Source organism: Cupressus sempervirens, chromosome 11 (assembly GCF_028749045.1).
Source record: "Cupressus sempervirens isolate cs-2001-9-10 chromosome 11, ASM2874904v1, whole genome shotgun sequence".
Taxonomy (NCBI): domain Eukaryota; kingdom Viridiplantae; phylum Streptophyta; class Pinopsida; order Cupressales; family Cupressaceae; genus Cupressus; species Cupressus sempervirens.
Genome location: NC_143128.1, coordinates 215,718,921 through 215,732,038, shown reverse-complemented (window position 1 = coordinate 215,732,038; position 13,118 = coordinate 215,718,921). Strand labels below are relative to the sequence as shown.

The 13,118-nt window shown below is 32.7% G+C and overlaps 1 pseudogene; it reads right to left on the bottom strand.

The window, feature by feature from the left end:
• LOC149528932 (oxoglutarate-dependent flavonoid 7-O-demethylase 1-like) overlaps positions 1-10,681 on the bottom strand; it is a 115,065-nt pseudogene extending 104,384 nt beyond the window's left edge.
• Positions 10,682-13,118: the final 2,437 nt, after the last annotated feature.

Here is a 13,118-nt window from a genome sequence, read left to right as displayed (position 1 = left end):
ATTCCTTGCTGAAGTAGGATTTTCTATCTCAAATCTTGGCTCTACTTAAGGTTCTAAGCTTTGTTCCTTCCTTTGCTCTCCTTTATTCTATAAATCATTGTTAGTCTCAAGAAATACCTCATCATTCCTTTTTTTAGTAACAACATCGTCATCTAAATTGTAATCAACTATTCTCTCTTGTACTCTAAATTTCTCATCAATTCTCAGATTCGCACTTTCCATAATAGTCACCAAAGTTATTTCTTCTAATACATGCTTTTCATTAACCAATCTAGACTCATTAACACAATCTTTAAAGGATCTTTCCATACTTTCTCTAAATTCCTCAACTTTATCAGAAAGTAGATTTTCCCTATCTTTTCTCAATCTCTTAGGACATTTACATGAAAAATGACCAAACTCTTTACATGTCCAACAAACAAAAATTCCATACCTTCCAGTTCTCTCTTTATAAGCAGATCAATACTTTCCTTTATCTTTATGTCATCTTCTATTGTGGATCTAACTTTACTTGTGCTACTGTTCTCTTGTATACAACAAAAGGATTCTAGATATGTAAACTCAATACTTTTCTCTTTACACAAATCTAATCATTCACCAAGAATTTCCATAACTCGGGTGTCAAAATTTCTTTTGTCAGATGTAGGAGTATCTTCCCTATATATGTTCACCATGGATCTCCCAAAGTTGTTAAACTTTTTGCTCAAGGGCTTGATGCATTGATACCTATTATTAGAAACAATAGTCCACAAAGATAATTTAGAGTGGGGGGGGAGGGGTTGAATCAGTTATCTAATAATTAAAACACGCATCTTCTTTAAACAAACTTAACTATTCAACCAAAGTTAAAAACAACCATACAAAGATGCACATAGACAATTATACCATATTTTTTGACTAGGGAAACCCTTGATAAGAGGGAAAACCCTAGTGGGAATGATGCCCACAAGATGATGTACTATTACAAATATTCTTTGTTAGAGGATAGACCCTATTAGGAGTCTGTTACAATATTTGGTATAATGAGTCCTTATTAGGAGATTTTGAATCCATGTTAGGAAATTCCAACCATATTAGAAGTTGTACCAACTTTGTTAGGAGTTGTGGTACAATTTATCCAAGAAGAACCCACTACCCAAACATGCAATTTCAACTACAAGAAGAGCTCATTACTCAAACACGTAATTTACTGGTGTCTTCTTCTTTCCTCTATCCTATAAACTAGACCAATCACTATCAAACCTTGTAGACCAAGTCATGAACCTTAGATCTAGATACAAAACCTCAAATCATTCAACAAAACCTTAGCAATGAAGTTTCCTTCACTTCCACACTACTATTCTCAATTTCATATTCCCACTCTTTGCTACTTTTTGTATGTTCATAATTCACATATATCCATATCATGATAAACAAAAATTTCCTTCCTTTATATTGAGTCCATAAAATAATTCCCTAAGTTAGTTATTACTTCTTCTCAAATAATTATTATAGTACCACATTAAGAACACGTTACACTTAGAGATAACCTTAATCTTCCACCTAGAAACTTGAATAACTTTTTGTACATGTAATATTCTAATGAGTGAAATTAGACATGTCATCCTCAACATGTCTTCTACATGCCCTCAACATTGATCCTCAAGATATCAACTTTACTAAGAGATATAACAAGTTTTCCAAAACATGCCTCTATAAACTCTATCTCAGAATAGACATCACCAAAACTTACATAACTTCTTCTAGACTTATCCTTTTTTTTCTTTATGTTAATTTCATATACTAGATACTCCAAAGTATCTCTCATAACCTTGAGTGGTTATCATGCACAAGTAGTCATATGTACCAACTTAATCATTTTATTGTTCTTCTGATAGATACTACAAAAGACATCAAACATGCTATGTTGACATCAATGACAAACTCAATCATGAATATAACATATCATCAAACCAATCTTCCAAAAATCTTCCAACAATGGAAACCACTACACAGAAATTGGTAGCAAAATAGCCAATGAAGGGGGCCTCCATAGTGGCCTAACTAAAATTTTGGTAACCCATAACTACCACCTCCAATACAACCACATGCAATAATGCCACTTCCTTCAGAAAATAATGCTAATTCTAAGCCAACCCAATCACCTACTCAATCTCATCCAAATCCAAACAACAAGCAATAATAGTAGCAAATATACACTACTAATACTCAGTAGTGCCCTACTTATTTGCTAGAGATATTTGATATCCATTTTAGATCTAGTAAAACTTTGTCTAAACTATAATATCCTATTATCACAAAAGTTGTAGACACTCTTGTAACACCACTTCTAGAAGCTACACTACTAAATATAAACCAGCCAACTGATGTACTCAGTAGGACTATTGACCACACCTTATTGAATCATCCCTTTCTACATAGGCTAAATAAAGAGAAATCTATATTCCAAGAGGAAGAGACATTTGATATTATTGAGTAGCTAAAAAACATGCACATCCAAATCCCTCTATTCCAAGCTATCAAGGACATCCCTCTTTATGGAAAGACTATTAAGGAAGCATTCCTTAAGAAGCTAGGGTCCAAGAAGAAAGCTCCTCAAATAGTCCATATTGTTGGGAAATTAGCAGATATCATGTTAGGGAAGGTAGTGATACCAAAGTATTCAAATCCTGGTAGTCTAGTAGTTAATCTGATCATAAATGGACCAGCTATGAAAAATTCTTTAGTTGATTTGGGAGTAGCAATAAATGTGATGAGTAAAGATAAAATGCATAGGTTATGCATAGAAGGCTTAAGGAAAACTCCCCTAGTGTTACAACTTGCTGATAGTTCAACTATCACTCCAAATAGTTTCATAGAAGATATGATAGTGACTTTAGATTTGTGGGAATACCTACTAATTTTCTTATCCTATCACCTAAAGTAAAATTTGCTAGCTACCTTATCATATTAGGGAGACCCTAGTTAGTCACCACTAATGCTAAAATTAATTCCAAATTAGGAAGGATGACAATTTTCAATGGTCAAGCCATAAGGAATCTAGCACTATATCCACTTGTGCAACCCCAACCATACTTGGGAGAACCTACTTGGTCAAATTTAGGGGATGAAGAGGAAGAGTTGAATTATGTAGCTCAATTCATGATGTTGTATAGGAACTCTTTTCTTAAAATGTAGGAGGAAAATGATGTAATATAGAGCATTCTTACCAATGAATGTATAGTGGCTAGAGATATTGCTAGGAGTTTTTGTCTTAAAGCTATGTACTTATTAAGACTGTGTCGACCCAGAAAGCCATGAGATAATTGATTAATTATTGACAAGTGAAGTAGCTACAAGTCCAATACTCGAAGTGTCAATGGTAGAGTTAACAACTACTGTGGAACTTTCTCTTGGTCATAATCTCCATGTAAACAAGTTTCCCCAATCACAATTGGGATTGTTAACCAAGCTCCTCAATCAACATGAAAAAACCTTTTCTTGGGATTATCGAGATATGGTAGGACTAATCTCGAAACTCTACACCTATAGGATCTACATCAATGATGGAAGCTTGCCACCCCATTAGCTCAGATGAGAATAAATCTTGCATTGTGCACAATAGTTAAGACTAAGTTGCAAAAGTTGTTGGATGCAAGATTCGTCTATCCAATCTCTAATAGAAAATGGGTATCACCATGAGTTATTATACCTAAGAAAGGAGGTAAGTGGAGGATATATGTATATTACAAAGAGTTAAATAATGCCACAAAGAAGGATCACTTTCCTTTTCCCTTGCTTGATGAAGTTTTGGATACTTTGGCTAGAAAGAAATACTTCTCATTTTTGGATGGATATAGTGGTTATAATCAGATAAGTATTGCTCTAGAAGATCAAGAGAACACCAAATTTACATGTCCTTGGAGTACCTATGCTTTTTCTATATTACCATTTGGCTTATGCAATGAACCTACTAATTTTTAGAGAGCTATAATCAACATCTTTTCTGACATATCACATGATTACATGGAAATATACATAGATGACTTCACTATGTTTGGTGTCACATTTGAGAAAGCCCCAAAAAACTTGCACAAATTACTAATCTAATGTCAAGAACAAAACCTATCTCTTAATAGTCAAAAATATTTTCTGATCATGTAGAAAGGTACAGTCTTGGGGCATTTTATCTCTAAAGCTAGAGTCTAGGTAGACCCTATGAAAATAGAGGTAAATCTCACACTCCCTATTGCCACTAAGAAAAAAGAAGTCAGATCTTTCCTAGGACATGTTGGCTATTATAGGAGGTTTATCCAAAATTTTAGTTAGATAGCTAGTCATCTATATACCTTGCTTACCAAAGAGGCTAACTTTTCCTAGACCAAGGAATGTGATGACTCCTTCTGATAGCTCAAGTCATTGTTGACAACTGCACCAATACTTAGGGTTCCTAATTGAAATTTTCTTTTTCAAATAAATACAGATGCTTCTGAGTATGCCATAGGTGCAATCTTAGGACAAAAATCTCAACACCTTGAAAATACAATCTATTATATCAGTAAGAGCCTTCATGGACTAGAGTTAAACTATACAATGACTAAAAATGAACTATTAGTACTAGTTTATGCTCTAAAAAAATTCTACTATTATGTAACTAGTTATCCAATGTATGTTCATACTAACCATGTAGCAATTAAGTATGTCATGAACGAACCTACCATCATAGGCAGGTTAGTAAGATGGCTACTTATTTTGTAGGAATTTGGTATCATAGTCATTGATAAACCTAGGAAAGCGAATGTGGTAGCTGATTATCCATCCAAAATCCACCATGATAAATAAGATACTACTTTGATAGATGATGCATTTCCAAATGAACATTTATTTTATATTGCTATCCAAACCCCATGGTACTCAAACATAGTTAATTACATTTCAACTAATGAAATGCCTACACATTTCTCTTACAAGGATAGGAGGCTACTTGTAGAGAAAAGCTTTCATTTCTCTTGGATTGATAACGCACTATTTTACACTAGACCTAATTAAGTTATGCAGAAATGTGTGCAAGAAGATCAGACATATGACATTCTAAATGCATGTCATAATGAACCATGTGGGGGGCACCTTAGAGCAAAAAGAACAATGTTGAAGATTTTAACAACCAGTTACTATTGGCCTGCACTTCATAAAGATGTAGCCAGTTATACACAAAAGTGTGATAAATGTCAAAGGATGGGCTGACCAATAAGATCAAATGATATTCCTCTCAATCCATAGGTGGTGTTAACACCATTCATCAAATGGGGGATGGACTTCATTGGTCTAATAGATCCTCCATCCAATGGGAAATCATACATCCTCATATGCATTCACTACCTAACAAAATGGGTCAAAGTCAAAGCCACGAAGCATGCTTACAACCATAAAGTTGCCTAATTTTTGTATTAAGAAATATTTACTCAATATGGTGTATCCAAAGAACTTGTTACTAACCAGGGTGCTCGATTCACTTCCAATCTAATAATAAAACTCATGAAGGAATATAATATCAAACACCATATTGAATCCCTATCATCCTCAAACTAATGGACAAGTAGAAGTTACAAATTGGGAGATAGAAGCCATCTTGAAAAAGATAGTTCATTTGCACCATAGAGATTGGAGCAATAGACTACTAGAAGTTGTCTAGGCATATTGAACAACACGGAAGACCACCACAAGGTTCACACTATTCAAACTATTGTATGGAAAAGCATGAATGCTACCCATTGAATTTGAACACAAAACTTTGAGAACAACATTGGAGTTAAACATTGATCTTCCTATAGCACAGAGAGAGTTTTTACTGCATCTTAATTCTTTGAATGAAATGCATAAGTCTATCATGGAACACATAGAAATCATACAGAAGAAAAGGATGATGGCACGACTCCCACATTAAGAGTAAGCAATTTCAAGTTAGAGAGTGGGCATCACTTTATGATTCCAGATTCAAAGAAATATTGGGAAAGCTTCAGACATGATGGTTTGGTCCCTATGAAATAAGCCATGTATTTGAAAATGGAGCAATCTAGTTAACCATAATTGATCCAGTAAACTTCAAGTTATTAGTCAATGGACATCGGCTAAAGTTGTATCACCAGCACCAAATGAAAGAAGACTTCTTGTAGCAATTTCAACAACTAGTTTCAAATGAGCAATAGGTAACACTTCTTGCACCAAAGGGTGCCAACCTTCTTTCTATAGCTCTTGAATAAGAATTCCTTTGAGCATGCTCATAATAAAACCTTAAAGATAGACATCACTGTGTTTTAGTAATTTAAATCATTCAACATTCTTATTTAAAGCAGTATGTGATAATAAAATAATTAAGGAGCAAAAGGCATTTAGATGAGATGATATATGCTAGATGAGAAACAAACTAGGGGAGATTCAAATATATAACCAAGAGTAATCCATGATAAAAATGCATGAAAAGTGGCCAGAGGTGCCCTTATAAGTTCAAGATGTTGTGATGTTGATAATACATAGAGACACAATTCATGTATAAGCTGGAATTCACTATAATTATCAAAGAGAGTTGACTCGGATTGCATTGAAGAAAATTATTCAATATACCCATTCAAATTTTATAAATAGAATTATGCATCAATATTTTATAAACAAAATTCCCCATCTTTTCAAAATTCAACCATTTCAAACTAAAAAGACACTTTCTATATAATCATTAAACTAACATATTACTCTACCTATTCAATGACTACTTTAGTTCCTTAATCTAAGAGAAGTCAAAAAATTCTTCACTCGGTAGCTGAGGATACAAAATATAATACTATTAGTAACATCTTTACCAAATATAGAGATATATGAAATCTAAAATATCTGACGAATTGCCTTACCTTCAAAATAGCCATAAAATTTTCACATATTGTTTCACTACTTTTTGCAGTAGAAAAAAGATCAAGTATAAATCTTGGCCATCTGCCTAGCCATTCATGCTTTAACACCTAGAATATTGCAGCTTTACTATTAGCTTTGAGATTTAATGTAATACTTGAAATTTCCTCTTGAAGTATCAAAAATTTAGAATTAAAATAGAAGGATTATTATGCTATCTTCTATATAGAAAACTTGGTTTTGAGAAATTGTCTATTAAAAATCACAGAGTAAAAACCTTCCTTGATTATGTAAAACAGAAGAGAAAATCCCTTTGGCCAAAAGAAAAGCTCATTTGTAATTTTTGTTTGAACTTTGGGGTCATAGATCTTACGTGTATCGATTTTGCAATAATGTACTATCACAATAGCCATGATTGTAAGCATTTGACTTTCAATTTGTAGTAGCTATTGAAGAAATGTAATCTAATTTTTACACAAACCCCCTTGTTTTAATAGCTAACTCCAATGTTTTATTCATTTTGTGAACCCAACCTTACCATGTTTGGCATTGCAAGTTCAATGTAACCTCATTAAAAATTGATACCATTGCATCCATTGTTGTTACAACATTTTTTTGAAGTGTTTTCAAACTTGTATAATATAGAAAATCTCTGTGATTTACCAATCTTTTATACCTAGTTCCTAAATTTCATGTTCATTATTAATGCAAAAAAATGTGTTTTGTACAGTGGGTACAAGTGTTAATGCATAAATGTGAAGGAAGATTGAAGGTCTTGGTTGAATTCTACTAAAACCCAAAATATAAGGCGGATTTGTTAGTTTGGGTAGGCAATCAGATATGCAACATATTAGTTTTTCTACCAGAATAGCCTATAATTTTAGGATTCAAGTAAGTTGTGTACCTACAACTAGAGATATTTTAGTTTTGTTAATACATTTGTAGAGATATTTAGAGGACAGGCCCATAAAGTGATATCATAGCAATAGAAAAAATAACATTAAAAGAAGGTTAGTAAACTAATTCCTCTAGTATTTTAACCAAAAAAATATTTCAAGTGTTTTTACTTATATGGATACATGCAAGCACACAATGCAAGACATTTAGTAGCCTTCCTTGTTGCCCTGATAGCAACAAGCAAAAAAAAATTGAGCTGACTGTGTGATCTAAGGATCTAAATTGTTGATTCTGGTAAAAGGCCATTTACTTAATATCAACAATAAGAAAATTGCTAAGAACCAAATTTAATTCAGGACATGTAGACAAAAAGAAATAACTAATACTAATCAACAAGAAGCAAGGTGAACACATATGTTAAGTCAACCATCCATATAAGTTGATCAAAAAAACACTAGAACCTATGTAAAACTCAACACTCCTCCCACCTTTAAAAATATATATATGGACCAAAAGACCTAAAGAGTTTTAAGGAGTCACTAAAATTTGGGATGTTTAGACCAATCAAAAAAGCATCATATTTCAAAAATTTACCTAGACCAATACTTCTAAGTACAAATGTTTATGCACACAAAACAAATGTTAGCACAATTCAATAATTGACAACTTCCCTAGACCAATATTTCTAAGTATGGTAGTTTATGCACACAAACAAATATTACCACAACTAGTTTATGTCATATTCTTGAATTCTACTACATATTCCAGAATTTGAATACAACTACTTTACTTTTTTGAAGACATGCTCATCTTGCTCCAAGGATAGGAAGGATCATCCTATTCTCATCCCGTGTATTTTTAGATAATAAAATCTCATTTTCATTCAAAGTCTCCCATGATTTTGAAACTACATTGATTTTCATAAAATTCTCATTTCAGCATTATTATGGACAAGTTAGCCATATCAGTACCCTCTTTCTTGTTATGTTGGACTCTTTGAATCACTTGCATGTGTATCTTAGCTTTGTGTTTTCTTTGGTAGTTTTGGTTCCACACAAGGAAATGAAATATGATGATTATCTAAAACAATAACAAAAAAACCCTCTCCACCTTCTTTTTGTTATATCCAAATTCTAGCATTGCCCACTTTTCCAATGTTGACTTATTGTTAGAACTACATTCAATCTTAGATTATACTTCTTCTAGTTTTGATTGGCTTAAATAACATATTCAAGCTCAAATTTTTTAAGATGATCTAAAATCATGATAATAGATAGAAATTATTGAAAACCTACTATATTTTTAAATGAACCATCTAAAAATTTTAAAACTTAAAATGTATTATATAAGTCTAGCTACCTCTACTTTATGGAATCAGAAAGTAACTATCATCTCTATCCTCTGTATGATCCAATTCATATGTTAAGTAGTCATAAATTCTAATACAAATGAGTTAATATCATATGCATTATGTCTTATATTCTAGTGTGTATTGATTGTTATATAAATTTGTATTCTTGTGAATGCAGTGTGAGGGTAGCCAACAAGCTGCGGGCTAGAAATGGCAAAGGAGTGAAATTTGTAGTTATTGTTTCTGCAATTACTTCAACCATGATAGGTCTTGTTTTTCTAGGAACTTGAACTAACATGATGGTCAGTATGAACAACGTACTCTAGAGCAATATAGAATTGGTAAAAAATGGGTAATCTACTAAATGGAATCATCATTTAAGTGTGTACCATTTAAACTCATGAGTATTGAGCAATGGGTTATGAAGATTGTCTTAATATAAAACCCCATGAGCATTGAGCAATGGGTTATGAAGATTGTCTTAACATAAAACTCTAATTGCATATAAACAAGATGATTAAGACATGATAAAATTCACAAAATTTTACTTACTTGCAAGAGATCACCAATGTTGACAATTAGTGATCTAGGAATAGGGGATACAGTAAACCATTCTCCATCTTTCTTAACTTGAAGACCCTCAACTTGATCATCTAGCATGGCAACGATCACACTCCCATCTGAATGGGATCTTACCCCATTCACCAAATTTGGCTGAGGGCAAGGAGGATAATAATTGATTCTAAGCTGAAGTAACGGTTCCTTGATAAGGGTTTGAATATAGTTAGTATCCAACCCCAAACCCTTAGAAAGCATACCAAGCAACTTATCTGTAAGATTGAGTACCTCATCTCCATATTTTTCATAGGTTTCCCTTTATTGTCCACCACCAATCAATCAACATCAATTTATACTCCAAATTACAAATTGCTTATGCATGTTTTAATTAAATTTACTTACCCATATGAGAGGGGTATTTTTGGCCAATGTTCAACTACCTTTATAGAGGGTGGGGAGATAAAATGAACAAGGGCATCGACCCAATCCAAGACTATGTCATTCGATATGTCAAAGAAGTGACCATAGCCTTCAAGAATATGAGTATCAAGTCTTACTAGGCATTGTCTTCTCTTTTCTTCTAAAGAAAGATCAAAAAAATCTTTCTACATGCCTTTAACCCTCTCCAACAATGAAAGATCTATCCTGTGATTTATTATCTTCCAAAGTAGAAGCCAAACTGCTATAATCATTGACCTAGATAGAAAATATTTTAAATACCTAATTTGGGTCTATATGTTTTAATGGTGTTAGGGTACAGACCTAGAAGAATCCCCAGTTTTGGGCTGCTTGGGTCAATTGTGTTACTATCTAGGAGTGTTCACCTGCTAAATCGATGACAGGAATAGATTGAGGAGCTTGAAGAGCAAGAGATGGCCTTTGATCAGACATAAGAATATATTAAGTAGGAACTTCTTTGATTTGATAGTCATGAAAAGTTTGGACCAAGTCTATTGGCCTCTGTAGCCTCTCATATTGCTTCAGAAGAGCTTCCATTGCTTAGAAAAACCTGTAGCACAAAATTGACTTTAGAAAAGAAATGCTTCACTAATTAATGAAGCCTTTCTTTAACTCATAGCTACTTACTATTGGGAAAACCCTTGACTCTCTTGACAACAATTACAACTCCCGCATGTGTACTGAAACCCTTTTTAATTTTAACATGTTAAGCTCGTGTTGGGAAAAATGTCAACCAACACAGGCATGGATTTTTAAAAAAAAATAATTTTCCTTCCATATTCTAACCAATCTAAAACATTTTAATAGATGATCAAAAATTTTGGTCTAAAAATGGGGTCAAATGTACTAGTGCAAGAATGTCCTCATCACCTACCACATAAAATGAATCCAATATCACAAAATCTGCACTAAGAAATAATAATTCAAGTGAAATAAATACATGAAAAATGAGAGAGAAAAAGAGGAATTTAATTACCAATAGGTGTTTCCATTGCATCTGTGGCCATGCTATGTGTTGAGTGAGTTTTATTGTTATTCTATTGTACTAAGATATATCTATTTATATACATACATACGTACATAGACACACACATATAAATGTGTATATATGTATATATACACATATATACATATACATATGTATATATGTATGAACATATATACATATAATACATATATACATGTTAGAAGAAGGGATTATTTAGAGGCGAGGTGAACCAGTAATCTAAAAACTTTAGTCACCAATTGGATATTATTTCTTACTTTAAACCATGCATAACAAAGTAATAAAGGAATGTTGAAGAATAATAGTAACAATGCACAAAGATAACTCATAACATAATATTTTGTTAGCTAGGGAAACCCTATCCAAGGGAAAACCTCGGTGGGTATGATACCCACTAGATAATATATTGATATATAAGTTGCTTGTTAGAGGATGGACCCTGTTAGGATTCAATGAGTAAATTTAGTATAAGGAGTCCCTTTTTGGAGATTTGAATCTGTATTAGGAGATTCCAACCCTGTTAGGAGTTGAGGTACACTAGATGCAAGATGAGCCCACTACCCTAATATGCACTTCCAATTACAAGAAGAGCTCACCGCCCAAACAAGTAATCAAAATTTTGGAATATAGGTGTTGTATCTTCTTCCTTGATTGATCTATAACCTTCAATTTGATCTCAGATCACAAAATAGCTTAAACAAAACTTCACATTTATTGCTTTGACAAAAATTTTCATACTATCACAATTACAAGATAACACTTTCACTTGCACTAGTTCATCTAAGACCACAATCCAATTTTCCAACATAGAGTAAACATCTAGGATGTCAAACTCGATTGGACAAGTAATTATCTTGTAAACAAAATAATCTTTCCTTCAATTCCACTGTCCTATTTTACTAAAACATGATTCTCTCTATTCTAACTTCTGAGGTTATAAAAGCCATCACCAACATGTATGCTATCTCCATGTAACTTTTCTTGTAATATTATGATGTCTGCAACTTGCTATAAACTAAATAATACACTGTTGTAAACCAAATTCTATACCTGGACAATTTTTTGATTACCAAACACTAAGTATTTTATTTTCAAGGTTTCTTGTGAGATTGTACATCATGTGTTTTCATAAATGAAAATAATTACATATCTCTATTAGCCAATTGTCAACAATCTCCCCCTTTGGCGTTGATGGCAACAAATAGGAAAAATTGGCTAAGTGACAAAAAAATTAACACAACAAAAATAAACAACACATTATATTACATCTATTACAATTTGTCCAACTTTTACATATGCTCCCCCTTACAATATGTTTCACATTATGTACTTACAATATTCTTCCCTTTTGACAATCCAAGTATTTTCCAATTTTCTGCAACAACTTCCCTTTTGACATCAATGACAAAGGTCAAAATGTCAAAAATCTGTCCAAAAATGTTGTCCTTCCATATGCTGATAGGATCTTCATGAAATCGTCAAAATTTTCCTTTAGACTATCCATACCCTTAGTCCATGTCTCCTTGGTGGATTCAGCTGAGTTGAGAATTGCACATAGAGCATATGATGCAATCTCCATTGCATTAAGATGTAAAGACAAAAGTTAGAATATTTGTCCTTGGCCTTGATACATACCTCCAATTTTTTCTCGAAATAAATTTTTTTTTAGAGCAATAGACTTTCTGAAATCTAATATCCTCTTCAAAATTTGTTCCCTCCAAAGTTCTAGTTTCCTAATATCACTATGAATATTGGCCAATTGTTCTGCAAAATCATCAACTTTGCAAGATGGATGTTAGATCTAGCTAGATAAATTCTCTAGCTTGCTCATCTTTTCTTCTATCTAACTATTGATTTCCTTGGTCAAATTTTATGATAAAGTACACTTGATATACAAAGTTTTGTCATCTGGTTGACATTTTCAAAGTTCCTTGATACAAGTATCAAGATTAATCAAATCACTCTTAA